Here is an 11,470-nt window from a genome sequence, read left to right on the forward strand (position 1 = left end):
CACATCATTTGACACGTGGCACCAAACTGGGCCTCTAGGAAGATGACATTTTGGGCTTAATGAAGTGGGCTCATCACTTTAGCCCAATTAAATGGGCTAGCCCAATGGATTAAGACTTATTTATTCAATCCATATATATTGAATTTATAATTAATCCAATTATATTAGCCCAATAAATTTATTTGAACTAATATATCTTGAATTTTAAAATATAGTCCCGATTTTTTTACGAATTTAATAGTAATTTAAATATTTTCCTAATATGTAAGAATAGTCATTTAATTATTTTCCTACTAGATGGGACATTAAAATCAACTATAGTCCTGATTATTAAATTTTTCTATATTTGAATTATGTAGAGAATCCTAATATTCAGGATTCTAAAAGCAATTATTCCGCCCCCGCGAGGGTACAAGGAGTTTTTTCCAATTAAAGGACAGTCGAAACGGGATTGGTTTAATTATTTCAGAGTCGCCACTTGGGAGATTTAGGGTGTCCCAAGTCACCAATTTTAATCCCGAATCGAGGAAAAGAATGACTCTATATTACAGTCTGCGTACCAGAAATCCGGATAAGGAATTCTGTTAACCCGGGAGAAGGTGTTAGGCATTCCCGAGTTCCGTGGTTCTAGCACGGTCACTCAACTGTTATATTCGGCTTATTTATCTGATTTTTAATACAATTATGAACCATGTGCAAATTTTATCTTTTACCGCTTTATTATCATTATTTTTTAGGAATGTGAACATCGCTTAAAACATATCTTTGGACTGTGTCACATGAAATGCACCCACAATCCGAAACATATTTTATTTGATGTTTTAGGATTTAGATTTGGGTCGCATGAAATGCGCATCCGAGTTTAAGAAGGTAAAATTAATTAAATCGCGCCTAAAGAGTCTAGCGCGTCATTATCTTTGGGGAAGGAAGTGAAATTCACTAAACAATCCATCCCAAATTCTAAGTAATAATTTTTTTTAAAAAAATAATTAAATAAATAAATGAGATTGGAGAATCCTGTAAATTTGTATTATTTACATCTATTTATTTTTAGCGAAATCCTTCCTTATTTTAAGAATATCCCTTAATGACTACCTTTTTATTATTACTAAGTTTATCTATAAATATAAAATCAATATCTACATTCTTGAAAATAACATATTAAATAGAAGAGAAAAACAAATATTAACAGAAAGTAATAAAAATTATAATCATAAATACAACATGGAATTGTCGAAAAATAAAATAAAAAAATTATCCCATAGTTGGATTAAAATTCAAATTATTAGTAAGACTTAAGCTTATTGAAACTAATTATTTACAAATACTGAAAATTGAAAGAAAGAAAAATAAAAACTTGATTACTAAACCATATTTCTAACTTTGTTTTAATTCACATCATGTCCTAACACTTGTTCGCAAACTAATTCATGTTATAAATGAAATTGACTACATGATTCTGATTAACTTATCGTTGACGAAAAACCTTATGAATAAGGAACTTAGTTAATTTTTGCCAAACTGATTCAATAACGCCATTTTTACGTTATTTCTTCTATTTTTTTATTAAACAGTTTTAATTAATAATCAGGCTTAAATATATTTCCTAATAATCTGGTTAAGGCGTTATTTAATATGTCGCTATAATATGCCTAGTTATGCCAATGACAGTGATTTACAGAATAATAATACATGAATAACCTAAATACAATACAAAAAATTAAATTAAACTAAATTAAAAATTTAACGCTCCATTCTTCATTTCAGCTTACAAAATGCCAAAATTACAGTTGTGTACCTGATATTGTCAATATAAGAAGAAGAAATTCAGCAACGTAATACGTAACACAGCAACATCAACAATAACCAGCAATAACCAGTCAACGAAAATCCCCGCGACAGCTTTGAAAAATTCAAAATAAAATCCAGGAATGCCAAAAATAACGGACAGAAACCAAGGGGAATTTTCAGATTTTTGAAAGGCTAGTTAATCTTCAACCCTTAATTTCTACACCTGTATACCAGAATATTTATCAGGTGTGTACTACTTTCTCTTCTAATTTTCAACTGGACATCACTATCCTGTTACAGCTCAGCTACGTTTCTATTGTACCAACAACATGGCTGAATATGAGGCATGTATTTTGGGCCTACGATTGGCTGCAGACATGGATGTTCAGGACGTCTTGGTCTTGGGAGACTCGGACCTCCTAGTACATCAGATCCAGGGTGAATGGGAAACACGGGATTTGAAGCTTATACCATATCGACAATGTTTGCACGATTTGAGCGAGCGATTTCGATCAATGGAGTTCAGACACATCCCGAGAGTTCACAATGAGGTTGCCGATGCTTTGGCCACTTTAGCATCGATGTTGCACCATCCAGACAAAATCCATGTTGACCCATTGTATATTCAGGTTCGTAATCAGCATGCCTACTGCAACATAATAGAAGAAGAAATGGATGGCGAGCCATGGTTTTATGATATCAAGGAATACCTCAGGATGGGAATATACCCGGAGCAGGCAACCGGAGATCAAAAGAGAGCCATTCGACGACTGGCAAATGGATTTTTCCTCAGTGGAGGAATGTTGTACAAAAGAACCACAATAATATCACATGAACATGAGTTTAACAACATTTCAACAACAAATCACATGAACACAAATTGAACAACCAAGAACAACTAAAATTTGATTGAACAATATTTTAGCAACAAACAATCCTATTTTCGGATTCAACAAACAACAACAAACAAAATATGAAGATTTCTAAATTCAATCATATTGAACTTAAAAATCAACTCTAACAACATTACAACAAACAATTCTTATATTAAACTTAAAACAAGATTATGAGAACAATTCAAGCAATAATCATAAATGGTAAACAAGAAATCAAACTATACAAAATTCGGATTCAAGATCATCCAAACAAAGTATGAACATGAATGAATCTATTTTAAGACAACAAACATGACGGATTAAACGATTAAAACAATATATTCCTTTAATACAACTAAATTCTTTAAACAAATAACAAGATCGACGAAGAAACAATTATGAACTTAAACTTGAACTTAACAATATTAACAATTTCTAACAATACATAAACACATGAAACAAATTGAAGAAATATTTAATTAAATTTCAATTTAAATCTAACAAACATCAAACTAACAAATATTCACTTAAACAATAATACAAACATGAAATGAATATGAAAACAATTAATTAAACTTCTATTTTGAAATCTGAAAATTAATTTTAACAAAACACATGAACATGAACAAACTAGAAAAATGATTTTAACGATGAACAACGAACGAAACAAGAATTGAATTCTTTAACGATTTTGGATCCGGAAAATACCAAACAAAAATATGGACGATAAATGAGATTCAGAAATCAACTAACCGGAAATGAAACGACGAACAACGATTGTAAACAAATCCGTCCGGGCTTCGACTCAACGAAAAACCCTCGACCTTTGACAAATCGAAGAAGACGAAGCAACAACGAAACAATAGCAACTGCTGCGACGAGCAGCAGTCCGTCGAGAAGCAGCAGAAGCAGACGCCCTGGCAGCAGCGCGACGGAGGAAGAAGAAACTGCATGAAGCAGTAGCAGCTGGGAGCCGAACGCAGCAGTAATGACGAGGATGCAGCAACGGCGGGCAACTCGATGAGACCGGCAGAACAGCCGCGATAGCAGTGTCGACGAAGCTTGGAAGAAACAGTCGCAACAGCAACATGGTGGAGAAGCAGGCAGCCATGGCAATCTTAGCTCAAACTTGAGCTCGACGAGCTTCATTAATGGCGAATAGGGCTGGAGTCGTTTAGTCGAGCCGGGGTCGTGAGGGTGATGTGCGTGTGTGTGTGAGTGTGACGGGGTGTTCATGGTTGAGGGTGGTCGATGTTGGTGAGGGCAGCCATGGTTGTGCTTTGGAGTTTTGAGGAAGAAGAAGGAGAAATGGAGGGGGGGCGGATGCTTAGCTCTTTTTTAGGGTTTTCCTTTTATTTTTTGTTTTGTTTTGTGTCTTTGAAATGCAAGATAGGGGTATTGGGTCTTTTGGGTTATGGACTGGGTCGACCCAGTTCGAAATGGACTGGGTCGTAGGGAAGATTGGGCCATTTTTTGGGCCTGTGGCTTGAAGTTGAAGAAGAGGCCTAATTCCGACTTTCTTTATATTTTCGCTCTCTTTTCTTCTTTTATTTTTCTAAAACTAAATTATAAAAATACTTAAACTATTATTAAGAACTAAATTAAGTTATAAAAGCGCAAATTAATTCCCAATAACAATTAACGCACAATTAAGTATTAATTAAGCATAAAATTGTATATTTGGACATTAAATGCTAAAAATGCAAATGATGCCTATTTTTTGTAATTTTTAATTTTTGTAAAACAAATTTAATTACTAACAATTGTAGAATTAAATCCTATATGCAAAATGCGACATATTTTTGTATTTTTTATTAATTTAGCAAATAAACATGCACAGATAAATACAAATAATTATTCAAAATATCACAAAACATCACAAAATTGCACACCAAGAAAAATTACTTTATTTATTTGAATTTTTTGGGAGTAATTCTCATATAGGGCAAAAATCACGTGCTTACAGCTATTTGATATGAATCTTTTTTAATTTAAAGCCCATTAATATTAAAGTTGTAGTAAACTATAATATTTTTTTATCATTCAAAACTTAGAGATTAAAAATACGTACTTGTGCTACCTTTTTTCCCGTCAGATTAGCCCTACTTTTGAAGCTACTAAAAGAAGGCACACGTTAGCTCTATATATATAACACAAAAATAAAATACTTATTATATTTGGCAAAATTAAAAGCAACATCAAATTATTAATAAAAGTTAAAGAACAATAGTTATAATTTTTTTTTCGTTAATTGAATTTTCTCTTGAATACTTAAATGATATAGTAGCTAATTTATTTTTTGGCCAAGTTTGTCTAAGTATTTATTTTTACATGTTATACGTAAAACGAAGGAGTCAATTTTAAAATTGAGTTTGAAATATTTGCTTTCGTTTCTTTCAATTATTTTTGGCCTATTTTCCTTCTAATGTTTTTTATAACATGACATATTTTAGGTATTTAGATTTTTAATATACATTACCACGGTAAAATTAGGAGTATAAATTTTCATCATACATTAATAATTTTATAATATTAATAAATAAATTTATAGGAATAACAGAATATATAGAAGATTAATTTTATCTCATTTCTAAAGATCAATATTCAGTTTAGGTAAATAAATATGCAATATGAACCATGGAATAGGTTAAAATTCAAGCGTGAGATGAAAGAGCTATAATCCATGTTTTTATCATTTTTGGAAGTGCAAATACTTTTATGATGACCCGGCCAGTGGTCTTAAGAATTTACGCCCTGATCCCCTATTAATTGCTTTCCCCGAGTCTATTTCTACTATTTTGATTTGCCGGGATGTTCGGTTTTAAGTTTCGTAGAGTTGGGACACTTAGTCCCTAAATGAGAGCTTAAGTGTTGGAAAGTTGACCATAGTCGGAACAGTGTGAAGACGGCCTCAGAATGGAAATCTGATGGTTCCGTTAGCTCTGTTGGGTGATTTTGGGGTTAGGAGCGTGTTCGGATTGTGTTTTGGAGGTCCGTAGCTAATTTAGGCTTGAAATGCCGAAAGTTGAATTTTGGAAGTTTCTGGTTCGATAGTGAGATTTTGATCTGTGGGTCGGAATGGAATTCCGAGAGTTTTAGTAGTTCCGTTGTCTCATTCGGGATGTGTGTGCGAATTTTCAGGTCATTCGGACGAGGTTTGATAGACTTTTTGATCGAAAGTGTATTTTGAAAAATTTGGAGTTCTTAGGCTTAAATCCATGGTTAATTTGAGGTTTCGATGTTGTTTTAGGTGTTTTGAGGATTGGTACAAGTTTGAATAAGGTTTTTGGATATGTTGATGCCTTTGGTTGAGGTCCTGGGGGCCTCGGGGTGATTTCGGGGTTAACGAGAAGTTGAGAAAATGTTGCAGCTGCTGTATTTTTGCTGCTTCTGGTATTTTTGCATCTGCGGTTTGGGGACCGCAGATACGGTGCCGCAGAAGCGGCTAAGGAGATCGCAGAAGAGAATTTTGGTCCTTTCTTCCGGTTCCGCAGATGCGGAAGGAATACCGCAGAAGTGGTAGCACATCTGCGAAAGGGTGATCGCAGATGAGGTTTATGGTCATTTAATGAAAGTTGTAGATGCGACGTAGTTTCCGCAAATGCGGTCCCAGGGCTGCAAATGCGGAAATCGCTGGGCAGAACATAAAAATAGTTGCCTTCGCGAATTTGAGGAATTCGTTCACCATTTTCATCAGGGTTTGAAGCTTTTAAGAGAGATTTTTGAGGAAAACAAAGGAGAATCACTTGGAGGTAACATCCTTGACTTCATAACTCATTTTTATGTGATTAAAGACCAAATTAGTGGTGAGAAATTTGGAAAAAATGGGTAATTAGGGTTTGTGTTTAAGAGGCCTTTAAATGAGGATTTGACGGGTCATTTGGACGCCGATTTCAGTATTCTTATTATGTATAGACTCGTGAGAGTACGAGGTTTCTGAAAATGTAAATTTCACCTGATTTCGAGACGTGGACCCCAGGGGCGTATTGGTCATTTTACATAATTTCACGTATTAGCTTAGAATTTAATTGTAGAATCAGTTACTTGAAGTGTTATTTACATTATGCGATTGAATTGAATAGATTTGGGCCATTAGAAGCCAAGTACTCGTGACAAAGATGTGGTGTTGGGTTAATTTTGAGCCGGTTCGAGGTAAGTGGTTTGTCTAACCTTGTGTGGGGGAACTTCCCCTTAGGATTGGTATAATTGGTAATTGAAATGCCTTGTACGTGAGGTGACGAGTGCGTACTTGTGCTAATTGTTGGAAATCCGATTTTCTTTAAGTACTTACTAGTATGTTTCCTTTCATGTTTCTATTACTTGCACTATTAAGCTTGTTGTTAGCTTAGGAAAGCATGTCTAAGTGACTTAATTGCTTCATTTGATTTAACCTGCCTTACTTGAATTCTGTGCAGCATGCTAGGCTAGAATCACTTATTGCCTTAATATAAATTTTGATATTTCTGTTTATCTTGTTGATGCTGTTGTGTATTTATTTTGGGACTACAGATGTGGGATTCCGGTAGCTCCCTCTTGTCTGTTTACTTTGGGACTACGGGTTAGATTCCCGGTAGATCCCCCTACACAGTTATATGGAACTACGGGAATGCACCCAGTACATTCCCCTAGTACTGGGTATTTACATTTGGGACTACGGAATGGAATTCCGGTAGATCCCCACGCACTATGAGTTGGACTACGAGAGGGATCCTGGGAGATCCATTCTGACATATATATGATGGATTACGGGACGGTATCCGGGGAGATTCACTGGATATGTAAAGATGAGACTACAGGACGGTATCCTCGGAGATCCCCGATTGTTACTATTGGTGATGAGCTTTATTTCCTTTCCATGTTTACCTTGTTCTGTATAGTTGTTGCTGTTCTGTTCATCTTGTGTTATTTTACTGTGGTACTTATCTATACTGTTCCATTCTATACTGTTGATCTTTATATTTTATTTGACCTCAGTAGGGCTCTAACCTTCCTCGTCACTACCCAACCGAGGTTAGGCTTGGCACTTACCGAGTACCACTGTGGTGTACTCATGCCTCTTTTGCGCATGTTTTTCATGTGCAGATCCAGGTACCACTGATCAGGTCTATTATCCTTAAGGGAGGCGACCGCTCTAGAGACTTCGAGGTACATCTACCGCGTCCACAGACCGAGAAGTCCCTTTCTATTCCTGCTTTTAGTATTTAGCCCTTCTATACCTTCCTGTTCTTATTAGATATTCCGGAGTTAGAGCTATGTAGTATTGATCTTATCTTGCGATTCATGGGTTTCCGGGTCTTGGATTTATGTTTGGTATTGAGAGTTAAACATGGTGTATGCCGAGCGGCACATTTAAACACTGTTACTGCTTTATTTCTGTTTTAAATTGTTTACTTTCGCAAATTAGGCTTACCTAGCCGTAGAGACTAGGTGCCATCACGATGGTTCACGGAGGGCGACCCGGGGTTGTGACAAGTTGGTATCAGAACTCTAGGTTCATAGGAGTCATGGATCACAAGCCGGTTTATTAGAGTCTAGCTGATCGGTACGGAGACGTCTGTACTTATCTACGAGAGGCTATGTAACTGTTAGTTAAATTCCACTTCATTTGATTTCCTTGTCATGCGATATTTTGGCATCATCATTCTAAACTTCTTCCTTTTATTCTCTCACAAATGATGAGGACACGTGTTACTCTAGATGATCAGGCACTCGCGCCCCCTACTGCAGCCGTCAGAGGCCGGGGCCAGTGTAGAGGCTGAGGACGCGCACGTGGTGTAGCCAGAGCACCTGCGCGAGCTGCCACCGAGGTACCACCAGCAGATCCAGTAGGAGTCCAGGCACCTGACATGCCTACTGCTACTACTACTCCAGCTTTTCAGGAGACTCTAGCACAGTTCATGAGCATGTACACTACTCTGGCTCAAACAGGGCTGCTTCCCCTTGCTGCAGCTACATCTCAGGCCGGGGGAGGAGCACAAACTCTCACCGCCCACACTCCTGAGCAGCGAGTGCATGTTGAGCAGGTCCGTGAGATTATTCCTATACCGCCTGTAGTGCCAGTTTCGCCTGAGGACAGGGCAGCGGCTTCCGAGGATGAGCAGTTGAGGCTCGAGAGATTCAAGAAGTACAAGCCCCCTGTATTTAGTGGTCTAGCATCGGAGGATGCTCTGGGATTTCTTGATGAGTATTACCGTATTCTCCGTACCATGGGTATTTCAAGATCGAGCGGGGTTTCTTTCATTACCTTCCAGCTTCGAGGAGCCGCCTATGAGTAGTGGCGCACCTATGAGCTAGACAGTCCAGATAAGGCTGCTTCACTGACTTGGGCTCAGTTTTCAGATCTGTTCCTGAGGGAGTATGCTCCTTAAAGCCTCAGGGATGCATGGCGCACAGAGTTTGAGCATTTGCGCCAGGGTGCTATGACTGTTTCAGAGTATACTGTCTGTTACACCATCTTGGCTAGACATGCACCAGCCTTGGTTTTTATTGTCCGCGAGAGGGTTCATCGGTTTATTGAGGGCCTTATTCCCAGCATTAGATCTAGCATAGCTCGTGAGTTGGAGATGGATATTTCTTACTAGCAGGTGGTGAGCATTGCTAGGAGTATTGAGGATATGCATGCTAGGGAAAAAAAGGAGAGGGAGGCCAAGAGGTCTCGAGAGTCGGGCCATTATTCTAGTGCCCGTACCCCAGCTGTAGGTCGTCATGGCAGGGGTTATATGAGTCGCCCTGTTCATTCTACTCTTCCAGCAGCCAGTGGTATTCCAGCTCCTCCTAGGCCTCAGGAGCCTTATTATGCACATCCGGTTTCTAGCGCGCCTCCGGCGCGGGGTGTTTTAAGAGGTCAGTCGAGCAGACCTGGCCCTAGCCATTCACAGCCACCACGTCCTCCCAGAGCTTGTTTTAAGTGTGGTGACACACGTCATATGGTGAGGGATTTCCTCAGACTTGGGAGGGGTGCACCTCCACAGACTTTTCAGCCACAGCGTGCCCCGCAGAGTTCTCAGGCTATGGTTACAGCTCCAGTTGCTACCTTACCTACTCAGCCAGCTAGAGGTGGAGGTCGAGGAGGTAGAGTTCTCTCTAGAGGGGGAGGCCAGGCCAGATACTATGCCCTTCCTGCTCGTACCGATGTTGTTGCCTCCGATTTTGTCATCATAGGTATTATACTGGTTTGCCACATAGATGCATCGATTCTATTTGATCCAGGCTCTACTTATTCTTATGTCTCTTCTTATTTTATTCCACATTTGGGTGTATCTCGAGATTCTTTGAGTTCCACTGTTTATGTTTCTACTCTTGTGGGAAATTCTCTCATTGTGGACCGCATTCATCGGTCGTATTTGGTTGCTCTTAGTGGTTTTGAGACCAGAGACGATTTATTGTTACTCAGTATGGTTGACTTCGATATTATCTTGGGCATGGACTGGTTGTCGCCCCATTATGCTATTCTTAATTGTCACGCCAAAACCGTGACGCTGGCTATGCCAGGTGTACCACGTGTTGAGCGGAGAGGTACTTTAGATTACGCCCCCAGTAGAGTTATTTCTTTTCTTAAAGCTCAGCGTATGGTTGAGAAGGGGTGTGACGCATATTTATCTTATGTGAGAGATGTCAATATTGATACCCCTTTAGTTGATTCAGTTCCAGTAGTACGCGATTTTCCCTATGTGTTTCCAGTTGATCTTCCAGGCATGCCGCCTGATAGAGATATTGATTTTGGCATTGATCTGTTGACGGGCACTCAGCCCATTTCTATCCCTCTGTATCGTATGGCTCCTCCTAAGTTGAAGGAGTTGAAGGATCAATTACAGGAATTGCTTGATAAGGGTTTTATTCGGCCCAGTGTATCACCTTGGGGTGCCCCTATCTTGTTTATGAAGAAAAATGATGGTTCTATGCGTATGTGTATTGATTATCGCCAGTTGAACAAGGTTACAGTGAAGAACCGTTATCCCTTGCCTCGTATTGATGATATGTTTGACCAGCTTCAGGGCGCACGGTAATTTTCTAAGATTGACTTGCGCTCAGGTTACCATCAGTTGAAAATTTAGGAGCCAGATATCCCGAAGACTACTTTCATGACTCTGTATAGTCATTACGAGTTCCTTATTATGTCATTTGGGCTGACCAATGCCCCATCATCCTTTATGCATTTGATGCACAATGTGTTTCGTCCGTATCTTAACTCGTTCGTCATTGTATTTATTGATGATATTCTGGTGTATTCCCGGAGTTGGGAAGATCATGAGCAGCACCCGAGGACTGTGCTTCAGACTTTGACAGAGAAGAAGTTATATGCTAAATTCTCGAAATGTGAGTTTTGGTTGGATTCAGTGGCATTCCTAGGCCACGTGGTATCGAGTGAGGGTATTCAGGAGGATCCGAAGAAGATAAAGGTCGTGCAGAGGTTGCCCAGACCATCCTCAGCTACAGAGATCCATAGTATCCTTAGTTTGGCGGGTTACTACCATCATTTTGTGGAGGGGTTTTCATCGATTGCAGCCCCTATGACCAGGTTGACCCAGAAGGGTGCTCCATTTCAGTGGACGGAGGAGTGTGAGGCCAGCTTTCAGAAGCTCAAGACAGCTTTGACCACATCCTCAATTTTGATACTACCTACAGGTTTGGGGTCTTATACGGTCTATTGTGATGCCTCGAAGGTTGGCCTTGGAGCGGTATTGATGTAGGACGGTAGGGTGATTACCTACGCGTCCAGATAGTTGAAGATACATGAGAAGAACTACCCTGTTCACGACCTTGAGTTAGCTTCCATTGTTCACGTCCTGAAGATTTGGCGCCAT

The sequence above is a fragment of the Nicotiana tabacum genome, chromosome 6 (genome assembly GCF_000715075.1).
Source record: "Nicotiana tabacum cultivar K326 chromosome 6, ASM71507v2, whole genome shotgun sequence".
In the NCBI taxonomy this organism is placed as follows: Eukaryota; Viridiplantae; Streptophyta; class Magnoliopsida; order Solanales; family Solanaceae; genus Nicotiana; species Nicotiana tabacum.